The sequence below is a fragment of the Microcaecilia unicolor genome, unplaced genomic scaffold (genome assembly GCF_901765095.1).
Source record: "Microcaecilia unicolor unplaced genomic scaffold, aMicUni1.1, whole genome shotgun sequence".
In the NCBI taxonomy this organism is placed as follows: domain Eukaryota; kingdom Metazoa; phylum Chordata; class Amphibia; order Gymnophiona; family Siphonopidae; genus Microcaecilia; species Microcaecilia unicolor.
This window is the reverse complement of record NW_021963245.1, coordinates 46,934-65,239: the sequence shown is the minus strand read 5'-3', so window position 1 is coordinate 65,239 and position 18,306 is coordinate 46,934. Positions and strand designations below refer to the sequence as shown.

General features: G+C 43.3%; 1 pseudogene; it reads right to left on the bottom strand.

Annotated features, from left to right (window-relative positions):
- Positions 1-10,648, bottom strand: part of LOC115459104 — a 50,403-nt pseudogene extending 39,755 nt beyond the window's left edge.
- Positions 10,649-18,306: the final 7,658 nt, after the last annotated feature.

Sequence of the window (18,306 nt, the reverse complement as noted above, 5' to 3'; positions counted from 1 at the left end):
CCTTCACAAAGCGTTCTGCAAAACGGGTGCCTGTCGGGGTCCTGTTGGTGAACAAACAGACTGGACATTATAGATAAGTTTGGCTGGTCTTTTGGGTGCGTTAGTCCTTATGGCCACCACAAGTTATATTTTGTAAAAGGGAGGTGTTTTTTTTTTAAGCAAACTGCATAAAAAAAAGAATCTATACACATTAGGAGAGTTTTTAGTGTGCACAGCAAGCACTTTTTGGATAAAAACTAAAATTTAAAATTTGGTAGGAGGGGGATTAGTCGATGATTACAAAAGGACATCACTGGGCAGATACCCCCAAAAATATAGGGGATAAAAAGCCGTGTGAAAGCCCGTGAGGAGTATATGAGATTTGTTTTCTCCCCCTCAGACTAAATGTGAGACAGTGTTGCAACATATAGATGTGAACTTCTGACTATCACTGGTTTTTAAGTGGTTACTTCTTGATGATAGATCAGTATTGACTTATGGACTTTTCTTTTAAAAAGCTAGCCAAACCTTTTTTAAACACCGCTAAGCTAACTGCTTTTACCACATTTTCTGGCAACGAATTCCAGAGTTTAATTACACTTTCAGTGAAGAAATATTTTCTCCAATTTGTTTTAAATTTACTACTTTGTAGCTTCATTGCGTGCCCCCTAGTCCTAGTATTTTTGAAAAGAGTAAACAAGCGATTCACGTCTACCGTTCCACTCCACTCATTACTTTATCAACCTCTATCATATCTCCCCCTCAGCCATCTTTTCTCCAAGCTGAAGAGTCCCAGCCACTTTAGCCTTTCCTCATAGGGAAGTTGTCCAATCCCCTTTATCATTTTTGTTGCCCTTCTCTGTACCTTTTGTGACAAGGCAAGCCCCAGAGATTCCCCAGTGAAGCAGCTGAGCCCAGAACTACAGGTCCCAAAAGTCCTTGCAAGAATGAGTGAGAAGAGTAGTCCTAAAAAGATGGAATGCATTCCCAGCCCCAGCAGGGGGAGCAATGGCTCGAGGCAGGGTGAGCCTGCTACTCCCTTCCCCACTAGAGGGAGTGGGAAGGATGAAGCTCAGTTTCCCTGGCTTCGCCATCAGTACATAATTCCCCCCAGCTGTGAGAAGAACAGGGCAGATTTCCTGGAGGCTCTCAGTCACCAGGAGAGAGGAGAGACAAAGGGAGAGAGAGATTCCATGGAGTATGTGGAGGAAGGAAGTAGCCTGCCACTAGAGCTGCCTAAGGGAGAGGAGCCAGCTACCATGGACTGGGAGAATTCAAAGGTTGCCCTGTCCAGCACTTGAAGGCAGTGGAGGAGGCCACACCAGGCGTGGTGCTGAGAGGTGGGAGAAACTGCCAACCAGGGCCGGTCTTAGGACGGTGCGGGTGGTGCGACCGCACAGGGCCTCGTGCTCTAAGGGGCCCCGGGCAGTGGCCTCCTTCCCGCCCTCAGCCCGACCGGCAACACTCCTCTGCTCCGTTCCTCCCTCCTCCTCCGTTACCCCTCTCCGCTCCGTCCCCCCCCCCCACGCAAGAGTGTTGAACCTGTCCTTTTTCTTTCAGTAGCAGCAAGCGACGTGAAGGCACTGCTTCAAGTTCTCCCTTTCCTCTTCACACAGTGTCCATCCCGCCTTTACGATGACGTATTTCCTGTTTCCACGAAGGCGGGACGGACACTGTGTGAAGACAGGGAAGGGAGAACTTGAAGCTGGCGAGCTTGCAGTGCCTTCACGTCGCTCACTGCTACTGAAAGAAAAAGGACAGGTTCAACACACTCGTGTGCGCGGGGGGGGGGGGGACGGAGAGGACTCGGAGGGCTGTTGGGGAGCTGAGGCAGGGCAGGGAGAATCGCTGGCCATGGATGGGATGGGAGGGCAGGGGGAGGGAGTGGGAGAGAACAGATCGCTGGACATGGAGAGGAGGGCGGGGGGAAAGAACAGATCGCTGGAGGGGAGGGAAGAGAGGAAATTGCTGGACATCGGGACATGGATGGATGGAGGGAGGGGAGAGAGGAAATACTGGACATGGATGAGGAGAGGGGAAGGCAGGGGGAGAGAACATATGGACACAGGAGGATGGTGAGTGAAAAAATATCAAATGGAAAGAAGACACTGCATAAAACAGAAGACACTGGGACCAAAGTGAATAGAAAAACTAAATGATCAGACAACAAAGGTAGAAAACATTTTTTAATTCAGAATTTATTAATTGGAATATGTCAGCTTTTGGAAATGTGCATCTGTGATATTTTGCATGTAAGTTTCAATTTTTCTAGTATTGCTGCATGCTGAGTCTGACTTCTTGAGGTAACTTTCCAGTTCAGAAATTTGCCTTCATATCTGTTGTGTCATGTGTTTTTCATGTGTGATCAAGATGCAGTATTCTGCTAGCGTGTAGTATTTGCAGTCTTTTTTGTTTTGTTTTTGTTTCACTAGGTTGTGTACTGGTGTTTTAGAGCCCGGTGTAATTATAGTGCTGCCTTTCCACGCATAAGGTTGTAGCTCATCTTGTCCTTGGAATTAGTGCTGTTATGGTTTGGTAAGGTTACGAGTGTGTTTTTGCACAAGTTTGTGTATAGTGTTTTGCAGTGGAGAGATTGTGTGTTGGCCTTACTGAGGTGGCACCAAAACATTAGAAAGGGTGTAGAGCCTAAATCATGACACACTACCTCTTGAAGGATCTATATATGGTCGTTAATAAAAGGAGCTCATTGTGAACACTATCCACCCTAAAAAGGTGTTTTGTGGCTCTATATGAGAATTGTGATATGATCCCTTGTTTCATATTGTTGACGGTCTGCATTTTCCGTATGGGCGGTATATTGGTGTATTAGGGTCTGCCCAGTGTAATATTTATGGTACAGTAAGGTTCTGAGTGTGTTTTTGCACAAATTTGTGCTTTGTGTTTTGCAGTTGAGCGATTGTGGTTAGTATATGCTTTGAGCAACCACTTTATTCTTTGACATATGATACATATCTAATATCTAAAATTCTTTGACATATGATACATATCTAATATCTAAATTTAATTAAAGGTATTAATTGTCTATGGGGTGGAGCTAGGGTGGGGTGGAGCTAGGTGGGGCAGGGCTAGGATGGGGCCCCACCAAATTGGTCTGCACAGGGCCCCGCACTTGCTAAGACCGGCCCTGCTGCCAACCCGGCTCCTTACAGGGTTCCCTCTGTGCTGGGAAAAGGCAGGTGATTTGTGGTATTGGTTTGACGTTCAAAGACTGTCCATGAAGATTTGTTCTGAACTGTTGTGCTATATTGGAAGTGTGCTGAACTCTTACTAAACCCTTCTGAAGGAGGGGGAAGGGAAAGCTAATGCCCAAATAGAAGACCTGAGGTCTTGAGAAGCTGAGCGTTTGCTGAGGGATTTTGGGACCGGGACTGTACCTTTTTTTTTAAGATTATCTTATGAGGACTGTACCTTTTTCTTTTGAAGACTATATTAAAAGGGCTGTACCTTTTGTTATGAAGAATTAATTATGATTTTTGGTATGAAATTGCCTTGACAATAAAATACTTTGGCCCTTGGTCCCAGTATCAGCAGTATTCTGTCCAGGAACCCTGGGAGCCCTGCAGGCTTGCCGGATCCACCCAAGAGGAGGAAGCGGACCCCCCTTTACACTTTTCTATATCTTTTTTGAGATGCGGTGACCAGAATTGCACATGGTATTTTAGGTGTGGTTGCACTATAGAGCGATACAAAGGCATTATAATGTCCTCATTTTTGTTTTCCATTCCTTTCCTAATAATACCTATTTGCTTTCTTCGCCACCTCTACACACTGAGCAGAGGGTTTCAACGTATCATCAACAATGACAACTAGATCCCTTTCCTGGTCTGTGACTCCTAATGTGGAGCCTTGCATTATTGTAACTATAGTTTGAATTCCTCTTTCTCACATGCATCACTTCGCACTTGCTCACATTAAGCATTATCTGCCATTTGGATGCGAAGTCTCCCAGTCTTGTAAGGTCCTCTTGTAATTTTTCACAGTAAACAACTTCGAATAACTTTGTGTCATCAGCAAATTTAGGGTTTCTTTTACGAATGCCCATCCCTATTATTTCTCTCTTCACTTTTTGTGTCCTTCTCCCTCATCTTCCTTAATATTGGAAGAAACCCTACACTTTAAGCAAACCTCTCAGTGACGAAAACTTAGAAATATTTTTTCCTAAAGACACACAACGCTATGTTTCTGTTATCTTTTAAAATAAAATATAACATTTAAAGGAACAACTGATGAAATACTTACTTCACCATCAGTGGAATTAGAGGCATTTCTTCAGAGATAGGAAAAACCCCAGTGTCTGCATAGTTGGAAGTGAAATGGATTCCTGCAACAGATGCAACCTTATTTCCAGGAAACAACAATATATCTTTTTTGGATTTCTTCTTCTGGGTCCATGACCAGGCCTGACCAGCTATAAGCAGTCCTCCTCCTCTCTTCATGAATGCCACCAGCTCCTCTGCTTGGTCATCGTTATAGGCATCCATACAGTACACTCCAAAGGTATCCAAGAACTTAGCATTTGACTGTGTGCGGGTGCCGTTACTGGAAAGAGTCTTCTCCAAGAACTTAAACCTCACTTGGACACCTACCAAGACCTCTGGAGAGGGTTTTAGCCAGATAATAGCATTCTGAAGAAACAAGGAAAACTTGGGGCTGTTCAGGTATCCCTCATGCGAGATCACTACTATTCGCCCTTTTCCATATTGAGAAGCAGAGATCAGAACTTGATTTCTGTGGTTCACCAGCACTGGGAAGGATTTATCTCCAGTCAGCAACAAGTCACATGGAACACAATTTCCAGTGAAATCCAGTTCATTAATACCGTTGACCAAACTTTTATATGCATCCAAGGATCTCATTTTGCTTCTGTGGAAAAAAGGAAATACAATTTTTATACTCTTCATAACTCATTAGTTGTAATTCTGACCACATATTTATGGAAAAACTGTCACAAAAAAGTAAAACCAAACAACAAAATACATGTTAACAATTTAAATACATTTACACACATAAAACATGAAAGTGAATCCATATGAGAGCGTATTGAAGTGCAGGCATTACAAAGTTATCTGCAAGGAGTTTTTCGACATCTTCATTGGGTAAAATTTGTGGTTTCTTGGAAAAAAGATTCCATGCTACCTAACCCCTGGATAAATACTGGCTTTCCCCAGGTCTACCTTAATAACAGTTTATGGACTTTGCCTTCAGAAATTTGTTCAAACATTTTTTAAACAGCTATATTGACTGCTTTTACAACTTGCTCCAGCAATGATTTCTAGAGCTTAACTATATATTGAATGAAAATTTTCTCCTATTTGTTTTAAATGTGTTATTATGTATCTTTATGGAGTGCCCCCTAGTCTTTGTACTTTTTGAAAAAGTAAACAATCAATTTTCGTTACTCATTTCACTCCAATCGGGATTTTTATAGGCTCCCATCATATCTCCCTTCACCCATCTCTGCTCCAAGCTGAAAAGCCTGAACGTCTTTAGCCTTTACTCATATGACAGTTGTTCCTTACCCTTTACCATTTTGGTTGCCCATCTCTGTATCTTTTCCAGTTCCACGATATATTTTTTGAGATGCAACAACCAGAATTGCACACAGTATTCAAGGTGCAATCTCACCATGGGGAATTACAGAGATATTATGATATTCTTTCTTTTATTCTCTATAACTTTCCAATAATTCCTAACATTCCATTTGCTTTTTTGGCCACCACCACACCCTAAGCAGAACATTTCAATGTACTATCCATGTCCTCAGTAGTGGCTCCTAATGTGAAACCTAGCATCATATAGTATAATTTGATTTATTCTTCCAAGCCATCAGCACAGAAAATGTAAGTAAATAAATAAATAAGAGCATACATATAACATAGTAACATAGTAGATGACGGCAGAAAAAGACCTGCACGGTCCATCCAGTCTGCCCAACAAGATAACTCATATGTGCTAATTTTTGTGTATACCCTACTTTGATTTGTACCTGTGTTCTTCAGGGCACAGACCGGTTAAGTCTGCCCAGCACTATCCCCGCCTCCCAACCACCAGCCCCGCCTCAGACCGTATAAGTCTGCCCAGCACTATCCCCGCCTCGCAACCACCAGCCCCGCCTCCCACCACCGGCTCTGGCACAGACCGTATAAGTCTGCCCAGCACTATCCCTGCCTCCCATCACCGGCTCTGGCATCATGTGAATCATATAAACAGGCATCATGTGACTAGCTGGCTTACACAAGCTTACCCTTTCTTTTCATTGGCTTCTCCTTGCTCCACTCCAAGTCCTCACTTGTCCTTGTCATGTGACCCGGACGGAATGGCAATGAACTGAAGAATCAGTCTCTAGCCCAGATGCATTAACTCCACGGAAAAAGCCCCTCCCTTACCAATCCCCGGCTGCTGTTTAACGATCGGAAAAAAACAGGCATGCATGAAGAAAACTGATTGCAAATGAGCTGCTCGCTGTTAGCTCATTTACATGTGATTTCTTTCCTGGGGGGAGAAAGCCAGTCGGTCAGCTGAGCATGCGCAGAGCAGCCAAAGACGGCTTCATACACGCAGACAAGCTGTATGTATAACAGATGTCTACAGTCTACATTAAATTGCCACAAAAGTGTTATGCTTCTTGCATTAAAAAAAAAAAAAGACGTGCCTGCCAATCACAGCGCATTTAGCTGTCACTGGTGTCAGCTAAATGTGCTGTGATTGGCTGAGACAGACCTGGGTCTCCCTTGGATCTTTGCTATCTACCTCTGCGTAAAGGGGAAACTTCTCTTTCCAGGGTCCTGCTCTCTCTCCCTCTGCTGCACAATGCCAAAGACGGATTCATACGTGCAGACAAGCTATGTGTATAACAGGGGCGTAGCCAGATCTTGCGGCGGAAGGGGGCCAGAGCCCAAGGTGAGGGGGGCACACTTTGGCCTGCCGCCCCACCGCCACCACAATTTAATATCTTGGCTGGCAGAGGTCCCCAACCCCCACCAGCTGAAGCCTTCATCCAGCCCCGGTCTCGGTTCTGCCACGTTGCCTGCCCTGCTTGCTCCTTTTAGTGAAACCAGGGGGTCATAAGAAATTTGGGGGAGGGGCAAGACCCTGTGACCCCACGTAGCTACACTGCTGATGTATAATAACCGTCTACAACCTCCAATAAATTGCCACAGAAGTGCCTGTTATGCTTCTTGCACGAGCAACAGCTCACTGCAGCCCCAGTCAGGCATTAACAAGAGATGCAGACCTCCCGTTAGTAGCGCTCTAGAAATGTTAAGTAGTAGTAGTAGTAGTTTTCCATGGTAAAGGTAGGGACTGCTTTTGTGCATGGGTCGGAAAACGGCTGTGCACTGCCTTGTATGCCCATTATAATACTAATTAGCTCATTTGCATTCCGTTTTCATTAGCTGCTATTGTGACAGGAAAATGGCTCGGAGAACCCTTTTGTGCCATTAATAAGACAGGAAAGATGTACCTCATTCACACCATACAAACAAGGAATCAAACATACAAATTATGGAAAGCAGGAGCAGGAAGGAAGGGAAAAAGGGAAAGGGAAGATAGAAAGTAAAAGATAAAAAGGTCAGTGAGATTGAAGTGGGAAAGAAAGAAAGAAAGAGCCTTGGAGGGGAAAAGATAGGGAATGAATCTGGGGGAAATCTGGGGTCTGGATGAGTAAATGAGCTGGGGTGAGCGCAGGTGAATGAGCTTTTGTGGATAAGAGTGGACGTCTGGGAAATTGAGCCTGAAGAAGAGGAAGACAAAGGGAATGAAAAGACCAAAATGAAATGTGCTTGGTGGCGAGACAGAGAGAAAGAGAAGCTAGGAAGGAATTGCTGAGTGTTTGAGCCTGGGAGTGAGAGTGGATGAGTGGCTGAATCTGGGTGTGCAGGATCATGAGCCTTTGATTGGAGGGTAAGAGATGGAATATAAAGAAAAGAAAGGGGTTAAAAAGAGGTTGAGAGTAGAGAAAAGAAAGGAGAAAGGAGCAAAGAAGGTTCAGAGCAGATAGAAGAGCAGAGGGAAGGCGGAGATGGAAAGAGAAGAAGGGGTTGAAAAAGGGTGGCTCAAGCATCACACCTTCTCAAAAATACCACACTCATTCATTCAACCCCATGCAGTCACACACAAATACACACCAAATCCACTCAAACACTCATCCCTATGCACTCACTTCACACAGCACATGTATATACCAACCCCACCTACATACTTGGTACACATCCCCCACTCACTCAAAAAAAGCATACAGCATCCAGTCTCACACCCACCACCACCACTCACTGTCTCTCTCTCTCTCTCTCTCTCTCTTTCCTGCCCTTTCAGAGATGTCCAGCACAATGACTGGCAGGAACCTAAACTAATACCCCAATCATTCACCAGGAGGCAGTGGCATAACCACAGATGGGCCTGGTTGGGCCAGGGCCCACCCAACAGTACAACACATTTAGTTATAGCTGGTGGGGATCCCAAGCTCCACCAGCTGAAGACTTCCCCCTGATGGTAATGAAAATGTTACTCTCCATGATACCGGCACCTGCACATGCTCAGTTTTCAGCACATCCCTGCTGCAGACTGCCAAGGTGGAAAAAAGCATTTTTCCCGCCAGCTGAGATATTTTTTTGGGTGGGGAAGGGGGGGGGGGAGTAGAACACTTGGTGCCCACTACTTCTTACCTAGGCCCACCCAAAATCTGTTGTCTGGCTACGCCCCTGCCAGGAGGAGACTCAGCTCTTAGTTCCAACTGTTCTTTAATGCAAACAAAATAAACAGCATGAAAATGCAGAAGAATCAAGAGTGCTACCACAAGCAGGAAAGTCTGTCTGTTGTTTCAGTTCAACCCTTCAGACCACGAAGAGCTGTGAGCTTAGTTACTGGAAAAAAAAGCTGATGAATGTGTTCTTTAGAATGAGGTACAGTACAGGATGGCATGCAATATATGTAGTAGAAAGGCAATGCAAGTTCAGGGGTTAAAGAAAGCAAGCCAGGAGCAGCTCTTCTCCTTGAACAAGATGGGAGGGACTTCTTACCCAGTAGGCATGGAGGCAGAACCCTGAGCCAATAACCAAGACCATATGACTGAGGGCGCAGAGGTTACACCATAAGCGTGAAACTACAAACTCACCAGGAAATAAGACAACAACTGGTAGTTCAAAGTACAACTGGACTGCAAATGTAAACAGTATAGCATGCACACAAAGTGGTGGCAGAACACTCCCCCTATCTGGTATCGGTAGATTCCTCTACTATAACTCTATAAACCATCAAACATATTAACATGAAAAGTCAATGGCTCTCCATTGTCTGAAGGATTATTTCTTCATTTCCAGGCTCTCTTTCATCCTGAGAATGTCTTCTTCATCATTTCAAAGGCGCAAAACAAAAGACAAACAACACAACACTGGACAACACAAAGATAGAAAGAGAGAGACTGAGTCTTCTGGAGAAGACAAAAATCAACAGAGTTCATGTCTGTTCATGAGGAGCACTGCTTCCGTCTGACTGGTCTTTGGGGCCTTTCCTCTGCCGCATCCCGCCCCTCCGATGCAATGAGCAGAACGTGGCAGAGGAAAGGATCCGCAGGTTGGCTAAAGTCAAGCTGTGTGGAGTGCTGCCGCTGCTGACAACCTAAGGCTAGCTGGAGGCGTAGAGAGAGTGAGAATTGCCAGAAAATGGGATCCCAGGGCAAGCAATGGCTTTCCCCATGTCTATCTGCCAGTCACTGGTGACCTGGATTGGACACTGTTGGAAGCAGGATACTGGGTTAGATGGACCATTGGTCAGACCCAGTATAGCTTTTCTTATGTTCTCATGTTTATGTATATAGGAGTATTACTAAATAGTTTATGCTTATTAGGCCTCAGACTAAAAAAGGAGGCACATTACAACCACAGAGCAGTGAATAATAACTAAAAAGTAATCGACACAACAAATAAGTTATCATAAACAATAACACCTTACAGTACTTACTTTGACAAACTGGCATAATAAGGCTACATAACATGACTAGTCAAATTCAGGTCCAACACAAAATATATTGTAGAAAGCTAAAAAATAAATGTGTTCAGCATCAATTTAAAACAATCCGTACAGACTAAACCCATCCTCTGCCCTACTAATTTTACATATAAAAATTGATTAAAACCAGAAAAGGTTCCTTACAATCAGACAAGATTTGTGTGTTGTGGCTACTAAAATACAACATTTAAGAGAACTCTCCTCCCTGCCCAATTAAGTAGGAAGTGAAGTTTAGGTTCTATGCTTGAGAAAGTACATAAAATGGTCCATTAGATGCTAACATTTTTATTAAAGAAATATTATTAAACTAATACGTAATAACAATGAGGTCCCTTGTAATGTGAGGCCCTAAGCTGTAGCTAATCTAATTTACAGGTGAATCCTGCCCTGCCCTGTTTACAATGAATGAGAAAATAGCTCCCGCCTCAATCCACCGTTTCAGCAGCAGTAAAGCAGTAGGAATCATATTCCTCCCGTAGACAATCAGGCGATATACAGTGAAAAAAAAACTAGTAAGAAGCCAGAACATGTTTAAATAATTATTGCCACTTAACAACACCATAAGAAGAAAAATCGTCTTTTAAAATTTACCTCTACATGAAGAGAGCAGCTCTCCGGACTCAATACCTGTTTTTACCTTTTACTTTCGTTTTCTAATGTTTTCCCGGCAGCACAGCAGTGAATCATCAGGAACTGGAAACCCCCTAGAAAATGCTGCATTTAGAAGAAGGAAGTGCTGTTGGAGTTGTTAGCTATTAATAAACGTGACCCTCTGAGTTGGTTAAGCTGCTCTCTTCATTTCTCATTTGGATGTAATCTTAAAGATTTTTTCTTTCCTATGATGTGTTTGTGGGGGGGTTACTTGAAGTTTTATTGAACAGTGAAAACATAACACATAATGTCTTTCGTTACAATGCAAGAGTTATATTTTTAACATCCAAATTTTTTGTTAACTCTCAATGCCCCCACCTCTCTCCCGTACATAGACTAAATAATTCTGGAACATACCCAACCAAGCTTTCTCAGAAGAGTCAGATCTATTTACTTACAAGCAACTATCTTGTCTATTCGTTCTACATAACGTAGTCTTTGGTGCCATCTAGCGGTTAAAAGAAGATGATTAATTCTCCAGTTAGAAGCTATTACAGATCTTGCAAGTAGATCATAGGTTCCCAGTACCCGAAGGGATACCCGAGACATCGGTAGGGGGTATACAGCACCCAGGCATAGGTGCTAACTGATCAAAATTATTGGGGGTGCTAAGCCCAATGGAAATAACCCCTCTCTGGACACTTACAAGGTATTTTCTCAATATTGGGGGTGCTCAAGCACCCACAGCACCCACAGAGTCGGCTCCTATGCACCCAGGGCCCAACCATTGCCTTCTCATCCCTGCAACCACTTTCTCACCTGCCAGACCATAGCAAGAAGACGTGGAAACGGTGCTCTTCCCTTCCCTGCTGCCTTCTCAACGCTGTTGCTGCAAGCAAACTGAAACTAGGTGTGGGGCCATGGCCACCATGGCCTTGTGAGTTGCCAGATGGCGAAAAATTTTCCAGCCCAAAAGTAGCACCAAAATAGCCCAATAGTAGTATAAATACAGTGCAATTCGCTTAAGTGCAAGGGTCTGGGACCAAAGAAATACATGCAGTTAACCGGAGCGTGCATTTCTGTTGTGACCCAAAGAAGCTTGACATCTGATAAACATATGTACAGTACTGTTTATTATACAGTGGGGGAAATAAGTATTTGATCCCTTGCTGATTTTGTAAGTTTGCCCACTGACAAAGACATGAGCAGCCCATAATTGAAGGGTAGGTTATTGGTAACAGTGAGAGATAGCACATCACAAATTAAATCCGGAAAATCACATTGTGGAAAGTATATGAATTTATTTGCATTCTGCAGAGGGAAATAAGTATTTGATCCCTCTGGCAAACAAGACCTAAAACTTGGTGGCAAAACCCTTGTTGGCAAGCACAGCGGTCAGACGTCTTCTGTAGTTGATGATGAGGTTTGCACACATGTCAGGAGGAATTTTGGTCCACTCCTCTTTGCAGATCATCTCTAAATCATTAAGAGTTCTGGGCTGTCGCTTGGCAACTCGCAGCTTCAGCTCCCTCCATAAGTTTTCAATGGGATTAAGGTCTGGTGACTGGCTAGGCCACTCCATGACCCTAATGTGCTTCTTCCTGAGCCACTCCTTTGTTGCCTTGGCTGTATGTTTTGGGTCATTGTCGTGCTGGAAGACCCAGCCACAACCCATTTTTAAGGCCCTGGCGGAGGGAAGGAGGTTGTCACTCAGAATTGTACGGTACATGGCCCCATCCATTCTCCCATTGATGCGGTGAAGTAGTCCTGTGCCCTTAGCAGAGAAACACCCCCAAAACATAACATTTCCACCTCCATGCTTGACAGTGGGGACGGTGTTCTTTGGGTCATAGGCAGCATTTCTCTTCCTCCAAACACGGCGAGTTGAGTTCATGCCAAAGAGCTCAATTTTTGTCTCATCTGACCACAGCACCTTCTCCCAATCACTCTCGGCATCATCCAGGTGTTCACTGGCAAACTTCAGACGGGCCGTCACATGTGCCTTCCGGAGCAGGGGGACCTTGCGGGCACTGCAGGATTGCAATCCGTTATGTCGTAATGTGTTACCAATGGTTTTCGTGGTGACAGTGGTCCCAGCTGCCTTGAGATCATTGACAAGTTCCCCCCTTGTAGTTGTAGGCTGATTTCTAACCTTCCTCATGATCAAGGATACCCCACGAGGTGAGATTTTGCGTGGAGCCCCAGATCTTTGTCGATTGACAGTCATTTTGTACTTCTTCCATTTTCTTACTATGGCACCAACAGTTGTTTCCTTCTCGCCCAGCGTCTTACTGATGGTTTTGTAGCCCATTCCAGCCTTGTGCAGGTGTATGATCTTGTCCCTGACATCCTTAGACAGCTCCTTGCTCTTGGCCATTTTGTAGAGGTTAGAGTCTGACTGATTCACTGAGTCTGTGGACAGGTGTCTTTCATACAGGTGACCATTGCTGACAGCTGTCTGTCATGCAGGTAACGAGTTGATTTGGAGCATCTACCTGGTCTGTAGGGGCCAGATCTCTTACTGGTTGGTGGGGGATCAAATACTTATTTCCCTCTGCAGAATGCAAATAAATTCATATACTTTCCACAATGTGATTTTCCGGATTTAATTTGTGATGTGCTATCTCTCACTGTTACCAATAACCTACCCTTCAATTATGGGCTGCTCATGTCTTTGTCAGTGGGCAAACTTACAAAATCAGCAAGGGATCAAATACTTATTTCCCCCACTGTATGTACAGTATACAGTCTCCGTTAACTGACATTAGGCTTACTTGAAGTAATCAGTCATATTCCACTGTACACTCTTGTGTCTGTGAGTTCCATAGACTACGTCTGCCAGATGGTAAAAACTGTCATAGAACTGACATCCAATGGCCTCCAGATAGGCCCGCACGGTGTTGAGACTCTCCAGCGCTCTTGCAAAAGTGACAGGAGGTTGTTGAATTTCGTCAGCATGTGCCTCGCTGCTCATTTCATCATCTGTTTCATCATCAGCCGTGTAGGCGCATATCTCGACATCAGTGCTATCGTCAGCTGTTTGTAGATCGTAATCAACAGCTACGTAGTGATGAAACTCCTCTTCAGTAACACCGGCTGGGATGTCAATAGCCTGTTCATTTGACAGGTTTGCAACAGCTGCATCTGTTTCGTCCCTATTTTCATGTCATCTGCAAAAAGGCACACCTTTCCATCCAACCCTTCAGCAATATCTCCCACAAATATATTAAACAGAATAGGCCCCAGCACCAACCCCCTGAGGAACTCCACTGCTCACCTTCCTTTCCTCCGAGCGGATTCCATTTCCCACCACCCTCTGCCACCTGTCGGTCGACCAGTTTCTTATCCAGTTCAGCACTTTCGGTCCTAAGTTCAACCTTTCAGCTTATTCACGAGTCTTCTGTGGGGGATCGTATCAAAGACTTTGCTGAAGTCCAAGTAGATTACATCTAGCGCACATCCCTCATCCAGTTCTTTGGTCACCCAGTCAAAAAAGTCAATAAGATTCATTTGGCAGGATTTTCCTTTGGTAAAGCCATGTTGCCTCGGGTCCTGTAACCTGTTGGATTCTAGAAAGTTAACTGTCCTTTCTTTCAGCAGCGACTCCATTATTTTTCCTACCACCGACGTGAGACTTACCGGTCTATAGTTTCACACTTCTTCCCTGTCTCTACTTTTGTAAAGAGGGACCACATCTGCTTGTCTCCAATCAGGGCCACAGAGAGACAGAGCTAGGCCTGGGGCAGGGCTGCAGCAGCCACCGCCCCCCCCCCCCCACTCGGGATACAGCTGCTGTCCCCTCACTCAGGCTGCTGTCACTGCCCCTCACTCACTGAAGCCACCACCGCCACCTGCCCCTACCTCCCTGTATCAGTGTGTTTGCTCCTCCCTGACCTCCAAGGAGGGGCCCAGCACTGGGGTATGTCTCTCTCCTGTTCCTCTGTGCCAGGACTGAGTTATCACATTAATGTAATCACCCATGTCCCAACAGTAGCAAGAGAGAGAGACAGACCTCGGTGCTGGGTCCCCTTGAAGGCCAGGCCTGGGGAATTTTTGCCCCCTCTGCCCCCCCCAGTGGCCCTGAATTCCACTGTTGCACTGAACATGGGAGCAAGCTCCACTTAACCTGTTCTGATGTCAGATGCCACGGGAATTTTATGTGGTGATCTGACTTCCTTGCTCAGCACTACATTCTGCCAACAGTACGACTGTATTCTGTGCTGCTCAAGTGGTGATTTGGCTTTTGCTACTGTTGTTATCTTCCTCGGGGCATGGGAGCAAGCTCCGTTCTGTGCTGATTCCACTCTTGCATTGAACGTGGGAGCAAGTTCCGCCTACCTATCAGATGCTGTGGGAATTTTACTGCTGCCCCTAGCAGCATGTTGCTGCTTAGTGAGCTGCATAAGGTGCGTGCTGAAGGCATGCACCTTAGCACATGCCTTTCGTGGCACCTGGCTTGGTGACTGTATAGTTTGTTATTGGCAATTGTCTCTCAAAAGTCTTTTTAGCTATTATTTTTTAGTTATTTTTAGTTTTTGTTAGTCTGAATTCTAAATTTGGTTATACTGGATTTTATTATTTGTGTTGGTTTGAGTTTTGTGTTATTATGAAATGGGTTTGTTGTCTTATAATAGTTTTTCTGGGTTTGGGTGGGTTAGTAGGGACTAACAATGACAGTTTTAGTCATTCTATTCTAGTGTTATGTTCTGTTAATGATAAAGTTAGATATAAGAGGAAAGTTGATGTTGCTCAGTCTTAGTTGACTGATTACTCTGTATGTTCTTTGAGTCCTATATTGCTGATTATTGGCCTCAAAAAGCTGTATTTAAGAAAGCTCAGAGAAATTCAGCTAATTTATCTTCAATCGTGAGAATTCATTAGGGTCTCCTCTAGTTCCTGTTCCCTGTGTGTCTGTTAATACCAGATTGGTTAAGAACAAGTTACTTTTTGTAAAGACCTCTGACTCCTAGCCCCCTGTCTCTCTATCGTACAGTCTAACACATGTCTATTGATACTAACAGTGTCCACCACTGAAGCAAATAGAACTTGTTATAATTACAAGAAAGAGAGGAGACAGACTTCAGAAGGCTTTTTCAATTGTATGAGAAGAAGCAAATTTATTATTACAATTTCCATTACTTACCAAAATAAGAGTACAATGATTATTTCAAATCAGGCAATACAGCATCAATCAAAATACAGGCCTCAGGCTTGTTCTCATAGAAAGGTAGTAATTCTGGTCACAAGAACGTGAATACACAGGCTTACATCTCTGATCCTTATTAATCTGGCTACATCTTATATAGATTTACGTTTACATTGAAGTCTATTGAGCACTTGTCATATTACATCACAAACTCCGCCTCTTGCTAGTTCCTAAAATGTTAGTTTCTACTTAGTTTCTACTTCTCCTTTTGACCACCTGTCATTCTGTTTATCAGCGTTGATTTCCATGTAATCAGCAGACATATTTACATATCAACTTACTTCATATACTATTTACAAGAAATGGGCCTACTTCTAATTGCTGAGGGTCATTCTCACTTGACTATCCAATCACAGGTTTTGTTTACCTATATTCATCTTCCTTATTCTCTTTCATTCCCTTCACATAATCTAAGTCATAGCTCATTTACTCTGAAACACATATTTATATTTTATTGTGAATTTTACTGTGAATTGTCTATACTTCCTTGTTCTTTTCATATCATAGGGTCATTTCTCTTAGCAACTGTTATCATCACTTTCTCAGTAACACAATTCTACTGTTCTAGTATTTTTCCAAATTGCCATTTAATTATTAACCTTTTTGAGGCCTGGTTACACACTTAAAGCAGGCTATTGATCAGCCTGTAACATGGCCGTCAGTCATGACCAGCATAGACTGTCAGGCTCATATTAACATTTTACTTCATGATTTAATTACTGCAGGTGATTTTGGGTTTGTTTTTTGTGGTGGAAACATGGCATCCTGAATAAAGTTGCCTCATCTTTGTCCATCTGGTTTTAGTATTCTCCACTCTCTTAGGCAGGATAAACAGTGTGGAGGATTAGCAGTAATTTATAAAAGTTTTTTTCACTTGATTTTGATTGATTCAGTTGTCACTCCTTTTTTAGAATATATGCTTTGTAAACTCCAAGATTATTCAAATACAATTTATAGTAGTATTGGAATCTTGTTGATTAATAGACCTCCTGGACCTTGGCCTGATATTCAAGAAAAGTTATATGAAATGTTGTCTTCATTTCTTTCTCATTTTTCAAAGCTTATTATTGTTGGAGATTTGAATCTCCCACTTGAGTTAGATCAAGATTCTAGGGTTATAAGTTTTAAATCTTTTTTTGTTTCATATGATTTATCACTTGGTATTCTGACTCCTACACATGAAAAAGGTCATGCTCTTGACATGACTATTTCTTATCCAGTTTCCTTGTTGTCTGAAGTTACATAGACTGCGGTTCCATGGTCTGATCATTTTCTGGCTCAATGTACTTTATATATTTGTATGACTTCTATTTGGAATAAACAAGTAAAGCCTACTGTAAAAACGAGGGAAAATAGATCCTGTTGAAATTTGGAATTTGGTTTCTGATAGTCTTAGTTTGCAGCAAACAGATCCTGTTGCTATGAAATTAGAATAGGATTCAGTAATGAAAATTCTTTGGATACCATTGCCCCTGTGAAAATTCAGACAGTTAGATCAGCTAAACCCAATCTTTGGTATACCTATCTATTAAGAGATCTCAAGAAAACTTGTAGGTGTTTTGAAAGGATTTGGGGGAAAACTTTTGATTATTCTGTGGAGTGAAGGAGTGGCCTAGTGGTTAGAGCATGGGCCTTGACATCTAAAGGTGGGTGGTTCAAACCCCACTACTGCTCCTTGTAATCTTGCGCAAGTCACTTAACCCTCCATTGCCTCAGGTACAAACTTAGACTGAAAAAGGTGTGAGCAAAATCCAAATAAATACATTTAAAATGGAAAGAGGCCTTAAGATCCTATAAACGTCATTGTTCTGATGCAAAAATGGCCTATTATACTATAATTAGTGGTACTGGTTTGGTTGATTCCAAAAAGTTATTTACATTAGTGAATGATCTTTCTTGTCCTTGTGCTGATAAACAGATATTTAACATGGAACCTAGTGCACAGGAATTGGCTGATTTTTTTTTTCATACAAAAGTTCAGAAAATTCATGATGACCTTTCTCAAAATCAGTTGCAGGTAATGGTTCCTTGTCTTTCAGTTTCAGTCTCTAATTTAGAGCCCATTACTACTAGTGATCTTTATTAAAAGAGAGCCTTTTTCAAATGAAGGAGAGCTCTGGAATGAAAGGGCATATGACAAAGTTAAGAGGGAATAGGCTTAGGAGTAACCTAAGGAAGTATTATTTCACAGAAAGGGTGGTAGAGGCGTGGAATGGCCTCCCAGTGGAGGTGGTGGAGTCGAGGACTGTTCCAGAATTTAAAAAGGCATGGGATAAGCATGTGGGGTCGCTTAGGAACAAGAAGAATTAGGGGTTAAAGAGGCTGTGCAGACTGGATGGGTCATATGGCCTTTATCTGCCGTCATGTTTCTATGTTTCTATTCACTGCTTCCTAAGATGCCATCTTGTCATTCTGTGTTACAGTGGCGTAGCTACGTGGGGCCTGAGGGGGCCTGGGCCCCTGTAGATTCCAGCCCAGACCCCCCTCCCGGCGAACCCACCCCC